This window comes from Petaurus breviceps, unplaced genomic scaffold (genome assembly GCF_028583685.1).
Source record: "Petaurus breviceps papuanus isolate PSGF00001 unplaced genomic scaffold, PetGlider_PUasm1.0 90633, whole genome shotgun sequence".
NCBI lineage: Eukaryota > Metazoa > Chordata > Mammalia > Diprotodontia > Petauridae > Petaurus > Petaurus breviceps.
This window is the reverse complement of record NW_027187293.1, coordinates 9304665-9325184: the sequence shown is the minus strand read 5'-3', so window position 1 is coordinate 9325184 and position 20520 is coordinate 9304665. Positions and strand designations below refer to the sequence as shown.

Genomic DNA, 20520 nt, shown 5'->3' with positions numbered 1-20520 from the left:
CCATCCCAAGTGGAAAGAATGCCTTTTGAAAGGAGAAAACAAATGCATTGCCACATTTCCCTCAAACCAACCACCACTTCTCATGCCAGAGAAGAGCAAACCTAGCTAAAAAGAAGGCAAAATTCTTGAAATGGATGGATTAAAAAACTTAATAAGGGAGATTTTAAGTAAAGAAGACACGCAGAAAAAAAAAAAAAACAACCCTGATCTATTCAGGGAGTTAAAAAATACATTTAGTGAGGCCAGAGGGGGCCAGTGGGAAACTGACCGGCATTGTGATTGGCCAGAAGCCAGGCTTTGTACATTGCTTTTCAATAGCCACGGGGAACAACTCAGAGAGTACATTTGCAATAGCAGCCACATCACATGGCTGAGTTCTGTGATGCCTCCCTATTGAGACCAAAAAAAAAAACCCAAACCTTAACCTTAACCTTAACCTTATGAAACTAGAAGGAATTAATGCCCTCCTGATACCCATAGAATAATTTTAACCAGTTAGAAGGCTGATAGGTCTTTAGCCTCAACAAAACTCGTCTATAGACAGGATAAATGTAAGGGGAAAAAAATTTCGTTTCTTCTATTTGTTATCTTTTACAGTTTGACTTTCACCAGCCTTGCCTGGGAAGGTGGCAGACTTCCTTCCTTTGTTCCTTCATTGTCTTCATGGGGCCAGGTGTTTGGACTTGTCTCTGTCATTCAGTTTTACTCCTGCTAGCTCTCTGAGTTCAGGTCTGGCTCTGGGCAGGATGCACTTAAGAGGCCCTGTTGTAGAAAGCAAAAGTCTGAGTACTGAACTCTTAATTCTTGCTGGTTCCTTGTGCCTATTACACCATCATTTCCTGTAAAAGTCTGCCCCTTGCCAAGAGTCTTACCTCTTGCTGGCCAGACTCTTGGTTTTTGTTCTTTGGTCTCTAAGTTTCAGGTCCCATCTCTGCTTTAGCTGAGACCATTGGTCAAGACACTAGGATCCTTGTATGAAATTGGTTATTAAGTAGCTGTGTATAACTTGGGGCAAGTCACTTAGCTTTTTGGAGACTTAATTTAATTTACTTATCTGTAAAATAGGGGCTGAGACTAGAACATGTTTTTATCCTAGGGTCAGTGAAATTTTTAAAATATTTCTGGTCAGTTAATAAGGACCAAGTCAATAAGGATACATTAGACTTTGTGCTAAGCATTGGGAATAAAAAAGAAAGAAAAAATAGACAGGCCCTGCCCTTCAGTAGCTCATCGGCTAATGGGGGAGATAATGTGAAAATAATTATGTACAAACAGGCCATTTGCAGTTTAAATAGGAAATAATTAATGGAGGGAAGGAATGAAAAGAGGTAAGAACATCTAGACTGGAATGATTTTTAGCTTCTTTTCTAGATCTAAAATTCTTTGATTTTTGATCTCTTGCTACTATGCTCATGGCTGCTCTTATCTGCCTTCACTAATTTGGGACATTCCTCACTGGCTCTCCAGACTTATGCTAGTCATCTATCCCCTCTGTTACCTACATTTTCTTGTTAGTTAGAAGGTAGCTTCAGTCAAGACCTCACTTACACCACCAATGCGGTGGACCATTGAGCATTACTTCTGCTCATCTCCATGACTGGAATGTTCTCCCTCTTCATCTCTGTCTCTTGGCTTCCATGGTTTCTTTCAAGGCCCAAGTTAAATTCCACCTTCTACAAGAATCCTTTCCCAATTCCTCCTAAATCCTCCCAATCCCTCCTTGCCTCTATTGATTATTTCCTATTTATCTTAGATATTGCTAGTTTGTACATGGTTATTTATATATTGTCTCCCTCATTAGATTGTAAGCTCTCAGAAGGCAAGGACTTCCTTTTGCCTTTCTTTGTAACCTCAGCACTTAGCACAGTTGATTGCACAGTAGGTACTTAATAAATGTTTACTGACTGACTGGTGTCAAATTTAGTACTAACAACCTTATTATCAGTGGGGTAAAAAGAAGAGAGAGCTATCCTTGATTACCATACAAGAGTAGGGGGTGCTAGTGATGGGAAATAGTTGTGTATAAGAAGGTGATAGGCACGAGTCTAGCTCATTTCCCTTCTCCTGACTCATAGGTGCTAAAAGAAATCAATTTGAGGCCAAGCAACAAGAGAACATAAATTAACAGTATGACATTGAGTCTTAATACTGGACTGTTTCAGAACATTGATGCTATCTGTCACCCTATGAATCATTAGAACACATGTTAAAGGCATTTCTGGTAAGATCAAATGATAGCTTTGGAACTTCCCCAGGAGGCTAATTGGGAGAACAGTTATAGGTTTTCAAGAAGAAAATAGGGCTGAGGACAAGCTCTGCTGCTCTGTTAGAAACTGGTACCTACAGATATTGTACAAGGAGTACAATAGGGCTGCTTTGGGGAACTGCCCTTTCAATCCATTTGCAGCAAGTTTGTGCTCTCTTTCCTCTTTAGTGAACTTTTGGCCTTTCACTATTTTTAATTTGGAGGAAGTGCCTTATGCAGTGTTACATATAGTGTGGTTTGCCCAAGGTTTTATTACACCAACTGTAGTATCTGTCATCCAGGGACCATCAGTTATCTTTTTGTTACCTGGTAAAAAATAGGAGAAAAATTATTCTAGAATGTTTATCATCATGGCTACCATTCTGGACTGGGAAATAGACTCTTTTGGCCTTTGTTCTTTGGTCCTCATTCTTGTCTTATCTGAGATGACTTGTCAAGAGACCTGGGGCCTAGTACCAAATCATTCATTAATTAACTATGTGATCTTGGACCAATCTCTTAGCATTTCTAAGGCTTAATTTATTCATTGAAAAATGGGAGCTCAGATTAGAATAGCATATTCTTGGGGTCAGTGAATTCATCCATGCTTTGTATATTCCTTTTCAGGGGAAATGAGTCAATTAAAAAAATTATATATTTTCCATGTATAAGGCAAGAGGTAGCATGGTATAATAGACAGAGAAGGCCCAAGGATCAGAAAGATCTAGGTTCAAGCCCATACTTAACACTAACTGACTGTGTGAACTTAAGCACGTCATTTAACCTTTAAACCCTGTCAGGAAACTCTCTAAGACCATAAAGTGGAGAAAAGATCCTAACCTGTATTGTTAGATGGAGTTTCTCACCAGGGATTTCCCTGCTCTGATGTAGTGGGAGGAAGCGCATAGAGTATGGGGACCAGGTGGGGAGAACAGACTGCTCTTGTCCTACCAGTCCAAAGACTTATGGCATTTATTACCTTCCTGCTCAAATGAAGTTAGGAATAGAAAAAGCTTGAGTTAATTGCATAGGAGTCTTTTATATGTGCATCCAGCTCTGGTTCAGTAGCTAATTGAAGAAGCCAATTCTTTACTATACAGTAAGTGGACATAAAATAATCATGGTATAATTTGTTGTTATTCATTGTTTGACTTTGAACAGGACCAGTGACATCATGGGTTGATGTTTTGACTTGCTCATGCATTGGACTTAAGTGAGGCACAGTTGCACAAAGTTGTCAGCCTCTCACATCCAGAGTTACTGAAGGCCAGTGTCAAGACAAAAGTCAGGATGACTGACGATGACCTGGGAGCAGTGGATGACCTTGGTGTCTTTGATGTCTGACCAACCTTTTAGTATTTCACAGCACCTGCCATTGGGAACAAATTGTTCTCATTCATCCATTCTGCCAGAGGAAACCTTCATATGTTTGAAGTAGACATTCCTAATTCACCCATGGGTTTGAGGTCTGTTGATTACACTCAACTTGGTTTAGGTTCACCTGCCGAGAGGGTTTTACAAGGATGTGATTGTTGTGTATGTTAGCATTTCATGGAGCCACAGGTGAGAGGTTTGTAAAGGTGGATGCCAGAAAGGATAAGCAGTCCTGAAAAGAGTTTGGTAACCCCTCACTCTATACACCCCTAAAGAATAATTACATATGATCTGCATCCATAGGAAGGATTGCATCATGATGAGCCCACTGCACATACTCATAAGGGCTGGGCTATCATTGGCCAATCCCCTATTACATATTTTAAGAAATTTAGAGTTTTAAAAGTTTGCACATAAAAGAATTACTATGTAAGACTTTGGTTTTTAAGAGTTTAGAAAATACAGCAGGAAAATGCTGGGGCAGTTAGGTGGCACAGTGAATAGAGCACCAGCCTGGAGTCAGGAGGATCTGAGTTCAAATGTGACCTCAGAGGCCTGACATACTTACTAGTTGTGTGACCTTGGGCAAGTCACTTAACCCCAATTTCCTTGCCTTCCCCCTCCAAGAAATAAAGAAAATGCTTTGCCTAATTAATTTTATGCTATGACTTCTCAGTAGAGAGGACATAGTTAACAAGCTTTTGCTCTAGACCATTAACATTTTCAAAGCACATGTTAACGGTGAGAAAATCTTGGGTGGCTAAGTGGTGCAGTGAATAGAGCACCGGCCCTGGAGTCAGGAAGACCTGAGTTCAAATCTGGTCTCAGACACTTAACACTTACTAGCCATGTGACCTTTGGCAAGTCACTTAGCCCCAATTGCCCTACTTTCCCCCCTCTAAAAAGTAAAACAAAACAAAAAAAAAACCAGTGAGAAAATTTAAACTACTGCTATAAGCCTCTCCTGCTATCTATGTTAGAGCTATAGGTATAAAGGTAAATTCTAAAGAGCTACTATGCTTGGTAAAACTGACTTTCTAATCTCCCAAAGAGAAGGAATTAATGAACTATTTAAGCTTCATAGGATCTCACCAGATCTTTTCTGGTGAGTGCTATGTAGGGATAGGGGCTGAGAAACACGTTCTTGCCCCATGCAAGCTCTTTTCCAAACCACTTCTCTCTAAACACATACAACCACATACTAAATTTTTTGTTGTCAATATTTTATCTTATTTGCCCCTTTAATATAATAAACTTGGGCTAAAATAGCAGCTTGTATGTATTTACAAGCCCTCCAAAACCAGTGAATGAAATAGCTCTAAAAATATAGTACTTTCCTTAATATTAAAAAAGTAACTAATTATAACTCTTGGATTGAGGCTATGAATTAGGATTGTAATTAGCCAAACAAATAAATGATGAAGATTGGATATATACTCTTTTGGAGAGAGTTAAGCAAAAGAAAAGAGTCCACTTCTCCTTTCCTGAAAATGGGGATGGAATCCCTCCCAAAGACTACTGGAAGTAATGAAGTAACTTTGTAACTATTACAGTTGTGAAAGGAAACTGTTTGGTTTCTGTTTGGTTCTGCAATCTATAATGTGATGGTCCTGCCTTTCTTGTATGTAATTCTAAGGACAATTGGTTCATCTAATGAAATAGGCTGAATGAAACTGGTTTTCATTCATGATGTTTAGTCAATTATCCAAAGTATGAAGTGCTTTGAATTCCTAGTTGGGAAAATACTACATCTAAGGCTTAGAGTCACTCTAAGTTAGGTATTGTCTCAGTACCATAAATACCCAAAGACAAATCTTACTTGGGTCCCTCTCTCCATAAACATCTGTTTGCAAATCAAAGAATTTCAGAGTCAGAAGGGACTTCAGATGTCAACTAGTTCAACTCATTCCTGAAAATGGAATCCCTATTTGTTATACCCCCAACAAGTAGTCATCTAGACTCTGAAGACCTCTTATGACATGCAAAGCACTAGCTGCCGAGGCAGCCCATTCCACTTTGTGACAGTTCTAACTGTTAGGGAGTTTTTGTTGACATCAGGTCTAAATCTGGTTCTTGGCAATGTCTACTCAGTGTTTCTGGCCCTACCTTCCTAATTTAAGATCGAATCCTTCCAAATGACAGCTCTTCAAATAGCTGAAGACAGCTGTCACAGCCCTTCTGCATCTTCTCCAGGCGAAACATCCCATTTCTTTTTTAATTCTTTTCTTCTTCATTGTTATCTTTGTCCTCTCCTCTTTTATACCCCCCACCCCTTTTCCCTATTCTGCTCTATATCCTCCTGTCAGTGGCATCCATGGGTATAACGTAACTCTGAAGGAGGTATTTAAAGGCTGAGCTCCCTACAGCACAGTTTGCACTGACTTTAAGCTCTCTGAACCTCCCTTATCCACAAAAGGAGGGTAGCTAGATTAAATGTTTCCCAAAATTCCTTCCAGTGCTCACATCCTATGATTCTCTGATTTTATTCCTAGAGAGATGGAAAAGAACAACAGTAATGAATGTATATATCAGTTGTCTATATATCTTGGATACCAAATCCTTATTTGAGAAATTTGATACAAAGAATTCTCCCCCTTCCCCCATTTCACCGCTTCCCTTCTTACCCTAGGTGCATTCATTCTATTTGTACAGAAGTTTTTCAATTTCATGGAGTCAAAATTATCTGTTTAATCTTTAGCAATTGTCTCTATCCTTTGGTTAAGAACACAGCTACTATCCATAGCTGTGAAAGGTATATGGAAAGCCTTCTTTTGTAATTTTCTTTATGATATGGTCTTTAATATTGCTATGTATCAATTTTGAATTTATTGTAGAATATGGTAGAGGATGTTAGTTTAAGCTTAATCTCTGCCAGACTGCTTCCCAGTTTTCCCAGCAGTTTTTATCAAATAGGGAGTTCTTTCCTAAGTAATTGATGTTTTCTGGTTGACTAAACACTGGGTCATTTCGTTCCATTGTTTCTGATTCTCCTTTATCTAGCCTATTCTAGTGTCTATTTCTTTTTTTTTTTAAGCAATCGGGGTTAAGTAACTTGCTCAAGGTTACACGGCCAGGTGTTTCTGGGTGGGTGCTAAGTGTCTGAGCCCAGATTTGATCCCAGGTCATCCTGACACTGGAGCCGGTGCTCTTACTCGCTGTGCTATCTGGCCACCCCTCTAGTGTCTATTTCTTCATTTTTTTAAACCAATACAGAATGGTTTTGATGACTGATGTTTTATAATATAGTTTGAGATCTGGAATGTTGTCTCCCCTTCATCCTTACCTTCTTTTATTATTTCTCATGATCTTCTATATAATTTGTTTCTCTAAATGAATTACATTTTTATTTTTATCAGGTTCTGTATTCTTTTGATAGTTTGATTGATATAGTATTAAAACTTTAAATTAACTTTGGTACCACTATCATTTTTATTATATTGACCTGGCCCAGTCACAAGGACTGAATATTCCTCCAGCTAAGTTGTTCTTTATTTCTTTTAAGAATGCCTTCTAATTGAACCCATGCAAGTATTTTGTGTGCTTTGGTAGTTAGATCCATAGATATTTTATTTCCCTTTCCATTTTTATTGTCTTTTGGATTTTGTCATTATTGCATAAAAATACTATTGATTTTTTAATGGTTATTGTATACCCTACAATTTTGCTCAAGCTATTAATTGTATCAATAAGTTTCTTTGCTGGTTCCCTAAGATTTTCAAAGTAAACTATCATGTCATCAAAACATAGGGATAATTTTTATCTCATCTTTACCTGTCCTTGTGCCTTTAATTTCTTTTTCTTGTCACTGATATTTTTAGCATCTCTAGAACTATAATAAATAATAGCAGAGAAAGTGGGCAACCTCGCTTTATTTCTGTATTTATTGGGAAAGATCCTAGTGTATTCTCATTACATGTAATGCTTTCTTTTGGCTTTTAGATAGCTTAATAATGTTAAAATAAGTCATTCTTTTTCTCTTTTTTTTCATAAGTGAGTATTATACTTGGTCAAAGGTTTTGTCTGCACTGATTGAGATAATCATGGTTTTGAAAGTTTTTGCCTTTGATATGTTAATTATATGGACTGGGTTTTTTGGTTTGTTTTTTGCTTTTTGGAGGGGGTAGGCAGGGCAATTGGGGTTAAGTGGCTTGCCCAATTGAACTCAGGTCCTCCTGACTCCAGGACCAGTGCTCTACTTAGCTGTCCCTGGACTGTTTTTTCTAAAGTTGAATTATCTTTGCATCCCTGGTACAAATCAAACTATGTCATTATGGATGATTTATTGGATGAATCACTGTAATCTGTTTGATAGAATTTTATTATAATTTTTTAAGTTGATATTCATGAATGATATTGGTCTAGTGTTCTCATTCTTTGCTTTTTCCTTCCCTGGTTTTGGCATTAGGACTATATTTGTTTCAAAAAAGAAGTCTAGTAGAGTGCCTTCTTTCTCAGTTTTAGAGAATAATTTGTGTAGTATTGGTACTATTTTTTTTCTTTAGAAGATTTTTCTGTGAATTTATCAGTACCAGGAATCCCTCCCCTCCCTCCCCCATTGTATTTACTTTACAACTAGTTCTATTTCCTTGTCTGAGATTAGATTATTTAAAAACTCAATTTAGGCTTCTGTTAGTTTGGATATTTTATATTCTTGAAGGTATTCTATTTTTGTGTATGTGTTTTTTCATTTTTGTTGGTAGATAACTGTACATAGCAAGTTTGGATACTTCTTTTTATTTCTCTGATTTTGTTTCAATTTCAACTTGACCATGTACTATTTTGTTTATTTGATTTTCTATCCTCTTCTTTTTAATTGACTTGGCTAAAAGTTTATCAAAGAATCAGCTTTTAGTTTTGTTTATAATTTCTAAAGTCTTTTTTTGTTTCTAGCTTATCTGTCTTATAATTTTTTGAAGGACCTTAAAAACCAAATAAAGGAGTTTATATTTTATTTTGGAGGCAATGGGGAGCCACTGTAGTTTATTGAGTAGGTGAGTAACATGGTTAGGTCTGTGTAAGGAAAATAATTTTTGCAGATATACAGAAGAAGGCTGTTTTGAAACAGGGAGAGACTCGAGTTAAAGAAGCAAAATTGGAGGGAGTAGCTGCAGTAGTTTAGGAGAGAGATGTCAACCCAGAGTGATGACTGTAAATAGAGAGGAAGGGACAGATATGATAGATATTGTAGAGTTAGATATGAAAAGATTTGGCAACCAACTGGACATGTGTAGTGAAAAAGAGTGAGTAGAGAATAACCCTGGGGATATGAATCTTGTTAACTAGAGATGAAATGGCACTCTTAACAGAAATAGGGAAGTTTGGGAGAATGGTGTGAGTATTTTTGGAAAATATAATGAGTTGTTTACAACATGTTGAGTTTGGAATGCCTATGGGAAATATAGTTCAAAATATTCAATAAGCAGTTCCAGCTTTGTACATCCTGATAAAACTTGTGGTCCACTGAGTTTTCAAGAACACAGGGTCACTGTTCCCATGTGTGATAGTAATGGCAATTAAAGATTCCCCTGTATTGGCTTGGTTTTCAAATTGATTGTGTTAAAACCCAGAGCTTGTTAATCCCACCTGTGGGATGGACTTTTTGATGTGAAAAGAAAGTCCTGAACTGGGAGGAGCTGGTGACGTAGATTTGGAGAGACAAGAGAGGCGGAAGATCTTTTTTGGAAGCAGCACATCGTGGAGAGAGAGAGAGACTAAGAGAATTGCTGGTGGCCACTTTGAATTGCCCTGGACTTTTGAGACCTGCCCCCTGAGCTGCCAAGGACTGAGGAGACATGGCTGTTTTGCTGGTACTTTGTCTGTCTGTTTTGATGTTATTTTGCCAGATTTGTCCACTGGTGAAAGACTGTCCTGTTGAAGAAGTCCTGGAACCTGGCATTTGGTTAAGAAGCCCTGAGACTGTCCTGCAGACAGAGAGTGAATACTGTCCACTGGTGAGGGACAGTGCTGTTGTTGCAGGGGTCTGGAGACTGTCCTGCAGACAGAGTGAATACTGTCCACTGGTGAAGGACAGTGCTGTTGTTGCAGGGGTCTGGGAGCCTTTCTGTTGGTTCAGAAGCCCTGAAGAAGGATTTTCTTGTTGTATGTTTACAGAAATCCTGGGAGAGGGCTTTGCTAATGTGTTCAGGGGTTCTAGGACTGTTCTACAGACAGAGGATGAATTCATGAAGGGACTGGCAATGTATCTTATGGCCTTGCTAAGCCTTGTCTCCCCAGGAACTAAGATTGCTGAGAACTTGCCTCCTGTCAAGATGAAGAAAAGACCTCCATTTGGGTATTAAGTGCTGTGTTTAAACTTGATGTAACTCTGGGGTAGATTCAATTGTGATCCAGGGGTGGGGAACTTTTGACCTTATGTTTGGAAACTAATCTCCATTTGAGAAGAGGGGCTTTGTGGTGGACTTAATTAAGGTATAGCCTAGGGGTGGAGAAGTATTTAGAACAGGGACTTTGTAATTGATTGAATGATTGGAAGGTCCTGGGGTGGGGTAGTACTTGGAGATTATTTAATCACACTTAGTAAATGCTGTATTTTGAATGATGTCATGTTTTGATCTTCTCTGTTCTTGGTTTGTCACTGAATAAAATAGAGAGCACCTATGCTGGTATTTTGAACCTGGGAAGTTGCCTTTCTTTGGCATTACATTACACCATGATACAGCACTGTGGTAGTCTTCAAAGAGTCAATAGCTATGACCAAGGTTGTTCATAACTGTTAGGTATATATATATATGGCTTGCCTTGCAGTAGAATGATACACTAGGTAGAAGTTTGGGCTAAAGTTAGAATAAATATGACCCCCAAAGAACACTCTTATCTTAGACATAACTAAGAAGAATGCTACAAAATAAGTATGGAATTATACAAAAAACACTACCAAAATGTGTATCTCTTTGACCCAAAGTTACTAGTTTGGGGATTGTAAAACAAATAGGTTATTGGTAGGAAGAAAAGGCTAGCAATATATTCTACCAATATACCTACCTACCTATACAATATACCTACAATATACTCTATCAATATATTCCTAGTAATATAATAATATAAAATATTCCTATTTGTAATAGAAAAACAGGAAGCAAACCAGGTGTCCAATGGCTGAACAAGGTATGGTATATGAATGTAATGTTTGTTTTTTTTTCATTATAAAAAAACAATACAGGGTGACTAGGTGGCGAAGTGAATAGAGCACTGGCCCTGGAGTCAGGAGGACCTGAGTTCAAATTCGGCCTCAGACACACACACACAAACCTTGTCACTTACCCCCAAATTAACTCCAATTGCCCTGCCTTCCCCCTCCAAAAAAAAAAAAACAAAAACAAAAAACAATACTAATGTGGAATTCAAAGAAATATGGAAAGATATATGAAGGGATACATGGAGGAGAAGCAAAAAATAATTATGTACTGACTATGACTATATATTTAAGACAATAACAGCAATAAATCTATGCTAAATACTCATAAAAGAAAAAAATTTTAAAGATATCAAAAATAAGGCTCAGTTGTTAAAAATCAGTATATCCAGCTTTTTTGTTGGGAAACAAATTTACCTATTTGTAGGAAGATAAATTTACCTATTAACAATAGGTAAATAACAGATATTTACAGACAAATGTGCAATCACTTATTCTCTTTTTTGTTTCATTGTGGGTGTTTTTCTATTTTCTTTTCTTGTGCTTTTATTTACATGTTTGAATACCTGACCTTACCAATAGTGGTTAACATAAGACTGTGCCCCTTTGTCAACTTTCTCGATTGAGGGGGACAAAAATAAAATTGAGTGTGAGACTTCATCCAAAAAACACTAAGAAGGCATCCAAGAGAGATAATACACTTACCCAGGGAAAAGTCTGCCTCAGTGATCTATATCCTAGCTGCTCATTTGTATGTTACCAACTGGAAAACATTGGGAAACACTGAATCCTATAGCTGTTTTGTGATTATTGAACAAATGTACATTACTTAGCAATGGCTTAGCTAGCAGAGATAAGGATAAAGTTATCCATAAGGCAAAAAGAAATTTCTTGCTCTGAATATCCAAACCTGACTCAGGAAGGACTGATATAAGGACATACCTTAGAACTGGGTGAAAGAGAATTAATACCATTTTGTATTGTTACCTGCTACCTGTAAGCATTATTTGGTAAAAGACAACACTTTTCTGCCCTCCCACTTACTGCTGGGACATGGAACCTCCTTAGAACCCAGTCAATGCAGCAGAACTAAGAACCTTCTGCAGATCCCAGGCTAAGGGTCTCTGCCCCTTCTGAAAGAGTCCAGCACTACCTGAGCAGTGAAGAGGACTGGCCCTAGTAGCAGAACAGCCCAGATGTACAATATTCCAGCTTAGCAGCAAAGCCACTAGTCCCACACAGATGCCACACCCATCAGTGAACTTTGTAAGGACAATCTCCACAAGAGAAAAGTCATTGATGCCTGAAGTTCCAGAGTTGTGAATGCCCTGGCCAAATGTGTTCTCTCCTTGTGTGGCTCCCTAATGAGGTACTTTAAGTATGTGACCACTCTCACCAATGGAAAATATGTACATTGATGGGAGATTGTGCTTTGGGTTTATGCGTGGGATACTTTATCATTATTTTTCTTGCTTTGCCTTTTGAATTTTTTTTTTTAAGAGGTGAGTCAACTGGCTGATTTGCTAATAAGAAACACACTGATGGAGACTCAGGAACTATAATGTTAGGAAAGTAGCCCCACCAGGGACCCCTAGAATCCTGAATATAGTTGTTGTAACAAGTCCTCTTAAAATTCCAGCTTGTCCATGGCAACGCTAATTAGAGGCAAGTATTGAGACTATATAGAAAGAAAGCCAAGGATAGGGGTGGCTTCACCCCTATTAAAACAAAATTTGTATATAAAAAAAAGAATAGTGGACTCTGTCTCTTTGGTATTGGTATGTTCAGCTAGCAGTACAGTGTATAAAATGTACATTTGTTGAAGTATTCTTTGAAAGAATAATCTTTGGTTTATTATTTTGCATATACAACTTAAATATTTCTGTGCTCTTTTTACTGCACCGTAACACCTAGAGTACTCTGTATGAAGTTGGGTAATCAATGTTGTTTTCTGACAGATGTGAAATATGGCACAAAGTTTCCTGTAAGATTGGTATCAGAGGTTTCAACAGTTCCCTGTGGTTTGGGGGTGGGAGGCAGGTTGTGATTCTACCACCTGTCTCCAGACTTAAGGGTCTTTCTGACAAAATTCAGAACTTGGAGTTAAGGTTTCAGTGTGTCTCTTGGTCTTTGCCCTTTCTTTGATATAATGAACAGCTAAACCAGCAGCATAGATCAATCCACTGTGGCTGTTGCTCTCTCCAAAGTCTTTCATTATTGCTTCCATTGCAACAATGAGGGTTACTTTAAAAGGACCCATAGTCCCCTCTTCATGAATGAAGCTTGGTTTTACCCCAACTCTTATCCCTCCATCCTCCTTGGATCTTGAATCTTCATGCCTGGCAACCCAGAATTGTGCTCAACACATCTCAGTTCTGGTTTTCTATATACAATGTGGGTGCTTGATAAGTACGGAATGCCTATCTATAGCAAGCACTCTCTCAGAACTTTTCTAAGTATATAAAAGGATCCCCTCTGAAGGATTTCCTCCAACTTTCGATCAAGTCCAAGACAGTAGGCTTCTCAAGGCCTATCAGATTTCTTTTTTATTTTTTCTTTCTAGTAGTCTCTGAAAGTCTGGGGGGGAGGAAAAGTGGGGGTGGGGTGGGAGGGTGGTCTACTCTCTTCTCAGGTGTGTACTTAAAGCAAGTCACCTACATCAACACTCAGGTGTGTCAGCTAAATTTAAACACAGTTGCTAAGCAACCACCACAAGTATGTTGATTGCACACAGCTGAATTTTAATTATTCCCAGCTGATAAGGAATGGTCCCAGTTATTAGGGCTGCTGCCGCACTCCTCCCAGACTGCTCCACCTCTTTCTTTACACACCCTGGAATGTGGGAAGGATGCATTGCTGCCTGAATAAGGTTGCATATCTCACAGTCTGACTGTAGTGTGCATTATTTTTCCTTTATCATCCCACCTTTCTGTATCCAGCAAAGTTCTAAAATAGAATTTTAGAATAGAAATTTATTCCTAACAATACTTTGCAGCAAAGAATTGAGTGGAAGCACTTGGAACACATCCCTGGAGAGTAAACAGCATGAACTATGACTCAGCTACAGAGGTTTCAAATCCTCCAAGAAGTTTTCCCTGATTAATCTCACATATAATATTTCTTTACCTTGCTTTTTTTAGTACATGCCAAGTCAAGGTTATATAGAACAAGGCAGGGGTAGAGCAAAGAATAATGAAGAAATTCACAAATTATCTTTTATTTATACTTCAAACAGAAAACACAGCTAGATTCATAGACCTTTGGTAGTCAAAAGGATGCCTTGCTTGAATTTCATGAACAATGTGACCACAAGCAAGTCATTTAAGCCTCTTAGGTACTGGGTTTGCTTATTTCTAAAATGGGTGTGACTTTTTTTTTTTTTTAAACCAGACCTATGATTTCACTGATCTCAGAAACTCTGCTTAAGTAACTGCCTCTATCAATTGCAAGAACAGGATTTGCTTTGAAATTTATAGTCTCAGAGAGTTGTCTGTAGTACTAAGAGGTTAAATGATGTATCCAGGGTCACACAGCCAGAATGTGTCAGCCTTGAATCCAGACCTCCCTGACTGTGAGGCCAGCCTCTTAATACTTAAAGTAATTTTGAATTTTGGAAATTTTGTTTGAAAACCAGAGTCAAGTTCATTCAAAGTCTTCACAACACACAAGTATTTGTGAAGGAGGCATACAACTTGACTTAAACAAATGGACAGCTTTTGTAATTAGAAGAGATGAATGGTGTACATGAACTAATGAAAAGTAAAGGAAGCAGAACCAGAAAAATAACATACCCGGTAATTAAAACTATGTAAATGGAAAGAACAGCAACAATGAAACCATTGAAACTGAATGTTGTGAAATGATGAACAGGATTAGCTGCAAAGAAGGGACATGAGAAGACACCCCTACTGGAGTACTCCTTTGCTGAGGTTGGCATCCTTACGGATAGGGTATTCTCCTTACAGGAAACTTAACCTGTCAGTGCAGTACAAATTGGGAGATTGAGCCCAGAAGGGATATTTTAGCCATGATATATTTAGTTTGTACTATTATGTTAATTCTTCAGTTATTTCAGGTATGTATGTCTTCTTTCTCCAAACAGATGGCAATTTCCTTTGGGGTAGACGTCATTTCTCTCCTCTGTAATGCCTCATGCAACTACCATTAGGTTAGAGAAATGGTAGATAGTTAAATATTTGCCAAATTTATGAGTAATATGAAATTTGTGCTTCTATAAAAATCCTTCTGTGGTGCCTCATTATGGTATAGTAGGAACTCTAGGGTTTTTTTTTTTAATGTAACTTTTTTATGTTTCCCCCAATTACACATTAAAACAATTTCAAAAAAAGTTTTGAGTTCCAAATTCTATTCCTCCCTTCTTACCTCCCCTCCCCTCTCCCTGAGACACTTAGGTTCTTAAAGGTTGTGCCAGTAGAATTTAGTCTTCATATATTCTACCAAGTTAAAAAGGTGTTTTTAATCTTAGTATGGAGAATATAAACATGGTTAAACATACCACCATGAAAATAAGCCCTGCTTGGGCAGCAGTATGTGTTGAAAGAAATAAAAAAGGAAAGAAATTCTATGAAAAACAAGACAAGATACTAATTTAGAAAATATCTCAATAAATGACTTGAATTCAGAAGTGTACAGGAGAGAAGATAATGATCATCAATCATCAGTACTCTCCCAATTCCCCACCCTACTATTCTGCATAAGCACACACGCGTTCATACACACACATATACACACACGCACACACACACACACACAATTTTTCACCAAGCTGAGCCCTAATGTAGAATAACAATTCAAAACAGATAGAGGAAACATGACATTGATTACAGACGAAAGTGAAGAAAGACACTGACTCTGATTATCACTTTCTTAAAAGATTTTAGATGGTGTAAAACAGTCACCATTATGAGGAGGCCAAAAAAATCCCAGAAACAACCTCATCCAGCTAATACTAGATTTTCTTTCCAAATGGAGAGATAAAGCATTCCAGGAGAAAAACAGTTTAAAGTATAAGCAAAAGATTACAGAGAAGGATGACAGAAGCAGTAATACCTCCCCAAACAGTGAAAAGCAGTGAAGAAGTATATAGCCAAACCAGATCACCCTGAAAGCTTTTATAAATAAAATTGGAAGGAGGAAGACAAAAAATGGGGCAGGCTTGCCATATCTCTAATAGTGATCTCATCTCCAATGACACTGTCTATACTTCTGACCCTAATGTGTGATGTGAGGAAGTGGAAATGGAATTTAAGGACACAAAGTCGGGAAGTGTTAGAGATGGGCTGAACACCAGCACTCTCTTGGTTCAGGTTCAATTTTGGGATGAAAATAGGCACTTATAATTTACTGAATAGTTAATAAAAAAGGACTTACTTTATGTGTTATTCTAATACAGCAAAGATATGCAACTAGGATTCAGTGACATTTATCCTCAGCTTTAGTAGACACAGCCTCCCTGGACTCTTTATGGAAATACATCTTGTTATCAGGTCAGCAGGGTTTATATAATATAGCAATTTGCATGGTCTCCGGTACCCACCAAGTCTCAGAGGCCTAGACTCCGCCCAGTTGGGACGTTTTATGCCTTTAACTGACCAGTGAGCTGCATCAGGAAAGCCAGAGCCAATTGCAGGGACAACTTTGTCCCCTTTTAGGGAAAACTAATCTCTGTCACAAGAGGTATGTTGTGGGTCTAACCCATGTTGTGTACTAATGCTAATAGTTAGTCTTATCACAGGAGGAAAAGCTGTACCTGAACAAATGCTGACAAAATCCATGTAGGAAGCAACAAAATTGAAAGAAACTAGGGGATCAATTTCCAAGATATCTTAACAGAGAGAAGAGTCTAAACAAATGGAAAAGATCTTAGGCGGTATCAATGAACTGGTCAACAAGTATTAAGTGCCTACTATGGGCAGCTTGGTGTCAGAGTGGATAGAGCGCTGGGTCTGGAGTCAGGAAGACTCATCTTCCTGAGTTCAAATCTGGCCTTAGATATTTAACTGTGAGATCCTGGGCAAGTCATTTAACCTTGCTTAGTTTCCTCATCTGTGAAAATGAAATGGAGAAGGAAATGGCAGATCAATCCAGTGTCTTTGCCAAGAAGTCAGACGAGATTGAAAAATGACTAAACAACATACCTATATAGTTTTATGCTTTCCAAAGCACTTTCAATCATATTCCCTCATTTCATCTTGACTACCATCCTACCCGAGGCAGATAGAATAGATATTACTATCCCAATTTTACAGATGAGGAAATTGAGAAGAGTTACGTTAAATGGCTTATTTGAAGAAATGAATGGAATTCAGTTCATATATTCTAATATACCACTGACCATAGAATCTTCATTCAGATGTTACCCCTTCCACAAATGCTAAAGAAACAGGCACCAAGAAGTGATATCCAATTCCCAGAAATGAAAGATAGACCTGCCCCTTGGCTCAGTTACCTTATGGGGAAAATGCCGTCTGCAGATAGCATCCTAAGAAGATTTCCTATTGCCGTAGCTTACGTCATCTAACTATCTCCAAAGATCCCATTATATGATGCGTCATTACCCAATTTCACCTTTTGACAAGCGTGTTCATGTAGGAAAACAAGTGGGAGCAGAGATTACTCATCTATAAAATTAAGGGTTGATCCACGTGATATATCTAAGGTCATTTATGGCTCTAACATAAAATGGTCTGGGAATCTTTTAAATGCTAGAAGGTTGGCACTGAAACATTTGCTCTCAAGAGAACTACAACTCTGGGGAAAATAGCATATATCTGATTATTTAGGGGGTCACATCATGCTTAGTTTTTCTCCATGCTTCTCTTCTACCAACAATATATGTACTTTTGTAGATGAGTATATCTATTTGGCAAACAGAAGAGATGTTTAATTATAGGAATGATCTAATTAAGTATAAATTCTTGCACTACAACTTTTGGTCCTTTCCTAACGAAATGACTGAGCATTCTGAGATTTTAGTGGTACAGCAGATAAAGTCCTGGTTTTGAAGTCCAGAAGATCTGAATTTTAAAATCTCCCTTTTGACACCAGCTGTGTGACCACAGACAAGTCCTTTGATTCTCCTAGCCTCTATTTCCTCACCTATAAAATAGGGGTAATGATATCTGTAGCATCCACCTCACAGGGTTGTTATTAGGCTCAAATGAAACTATGTCTATAAAGAAGTCTAGGGGCACTAGGTGGCACAGTGAATAGAGTACCGGCCCTGGAGTCAGGAGGACCTGAGTTCAAATGTGGCCTCAGACACTTGACACTAGCCGGGTGACCTTGGGCAAGTCACTTTACCCCCACTGCCCAGCCTTTCCCCCTCTAAAAAGCAAAAGAAAAAGGTCTGTGAATTTTAATGCACCATATAAATGTCAGCTCCTATAATTAATAAATGATGCTTTTAAAAATTACAGTATAATCTTATCTAATAAATATCTTCCCATGCAATGGTATCAAACTCAAATAGAAATGAATCTCTTCATTTCACATGTTCACTTAGAAAACCACAAATCAACATTATCTGCGTTGTATCATATTTTAAAATTTATTTTGTTAAACATTTCCCAATTATATTTTAATCTGCTCCGGTTTTAGCAGAGAGTTTTATGACCAGGTTTTTTTTTTTTTTTTTAGCATACTGACCATGAATTTAACACCTTTGCTGCTGTGTATACTTTCTCTGGTTTCTGTTTTGATATTGACTTGGATAAAAGGATTTATTTCCCTAAAAAAATGACAATATAGGTAAAGTCTTTATCCACTAAAGCTTTTATTACAGTGCCTCATTTTGGCCAAGAAATGACCTAGTTTTCTTATATGCTGTATAAGTAGAGGGCACCCCCTGGCAGATACTACCAAACTGGTATAGTATAGGTCTACCAAGTGGGTTTGAGTTCTGTTATCCAAGGACCAGCTTGAACCACCAAGTTCAGAGAGGTAAATCACTAATGTTTCTGGTCTTTGAGCATCATTCATTGACTCAGATGAATTGGTGCTGAGATTTTATGACTGTGTTCCCCATTGGAGGGCCCTCTAGTGACTGTGAGGACCCTGAAAACATTAATAATTACGGGTCATTTGATACTGAGTCTATTTCTTCCCTTGTCACTTTGTCCCTTAACCACCTCATAAGAGTAGTTAGGGAGCCAAGCATGATGTTGCATACTTATACTCCCTGCTGAAGTTGATAGATTAATTGAGTTTGGGAGTTTTAAACTACAGTATGGTTAATTCAACTAGCTAAATTCAACTAGCCATACTAAGCCCAATATTAATATGATGAACCCTCAGAAGTGGAAGAACACGAGGCTACCCAGGGAGGGGCAAATCAGCCAAGGCTGGAATAATGGAGATTCCATGCCAGTCAGTATTGGGATGATGCGAGAAAGACACACACAGGGAAATATATATAGAGAGAGAGACAGAGGCAGAGAGAAAGAACAGCAGTATGAGCTAATACTCACCATGACAACCCATCTCAGTTCTACTGCCATCCTGAGGAGGCCTGGATGACCCTTTGAGAAGAGAAATCTGAGATCTTTCTCTTCAATTTTTCTCCATGTTTCCTTAGGACAAACTTCATTGTAATAACTAGTGTAAGTAGTTTCACCCCGACCATACCTTGCTGCTAGGCATACAAATAAAACATGTAATTCTGCATTGCGTAAGCCTTCTTAGATGCAAAATTTAATCACACCCCATCAGTTCATCCCTAACTTCTCCAATTAGTTTTGTTTTTTAAGAGTCCACTCTCCTCTCAGTTGTATAAACATGTTGCTTTAATCAGGTCATTTCCCAATAGAGCTTAGTGAATCAGGGCAGAAATCAATTTGCTATCTGATGACTTGCTGAAATGTTGTCCATGACTGAGCATCCACCAAGCAATGACATGCCTCATTCTTCTAGCTTTTCCTGTTGAATGACTGGGACCAGAGTTGTTCCTTAAGGAGGGGAGAAGGGAACAGGTGTTGCTTGTTGAAAAGGCTTTGTGGGGTGAGATAAGGGTCAGGATAGAAGTCAGAGGGTGAGGAGCAACAGGATTAGGACAGAAAAAAAAAGGGTCATGGAAGCTAAATTTTTCAAATGCTGAGAAAAAAACAAAAAGAAAGCCAGAAAGAAGCACAGAGAAGTAGGACAGCTTTGAAAGTTACATGGTAAGCTTATACTTTAAAAGAAAAGCAAGCAAAATATATTACAGATCAACAGTTTCATGTTTGGTTCTCTTTATTTGTTCTAGCATGCATATGAAAATGTCCATTTTATTTAGTGTTTGTTAATCTCAGAATAAAAACAAATTTTAAAAAGTACGCAAAAGGCATAGTATCTTGTGTTAGAAAAATGTTTTGAACAATTAGAACTAAGTCAAAGTAAAATGTGCTCAGGAAGGAACAAGTTCCTTATCACTAAAGGTCTTAAAGTAGAGGTTATGTCAATAGATCAACAAAATTTATGAAATACTTACTAAGTACTGGGCACTGGGGAATCTTGCCATGGATTTCATACAGCAAATTTCTTTCAGGGTATAAGCTCCGTTAAATGACCCTTGATGTCCCTCTCCACCCTAAGATTTTATAATTTATTTTAGTTCTCACAACAACCCTGCTAAGCAAGCTCTGCATACCTCCAGTATCTACTCCCCCAAATACAGCACCAACAATGCAATAACAACTAAGAAATAAATATTAAGAGTATTTGCAAGAGACTATGCTAAGTGTTGGGAATA

At 38.0% G+C, this 20520-nt stretch overlaps 1 long non-coding RNA gene across 1 annotated transcript; it reads right to left on the bottom strand.

Annotated features, from left to right (window-relative positions):
* Positions 1-209: 209 nt before the first annotated feature.
* LOC138143272 (uncharacterized) lies at positions 210-19753 on the bottom strand. Its single transcript, XR_011163653.1, has 2 exons — positions 19262-19753; positions 210-762 (listed from the first exon to the last, which is right to left on the bottom strand). It is a non-coding gene; the product is annotated as an uncharacterized lncRNA (long non-coding RNA).
* Between the last annotated feature and the right edge of the window lie 767 nt (positions 19754-20520).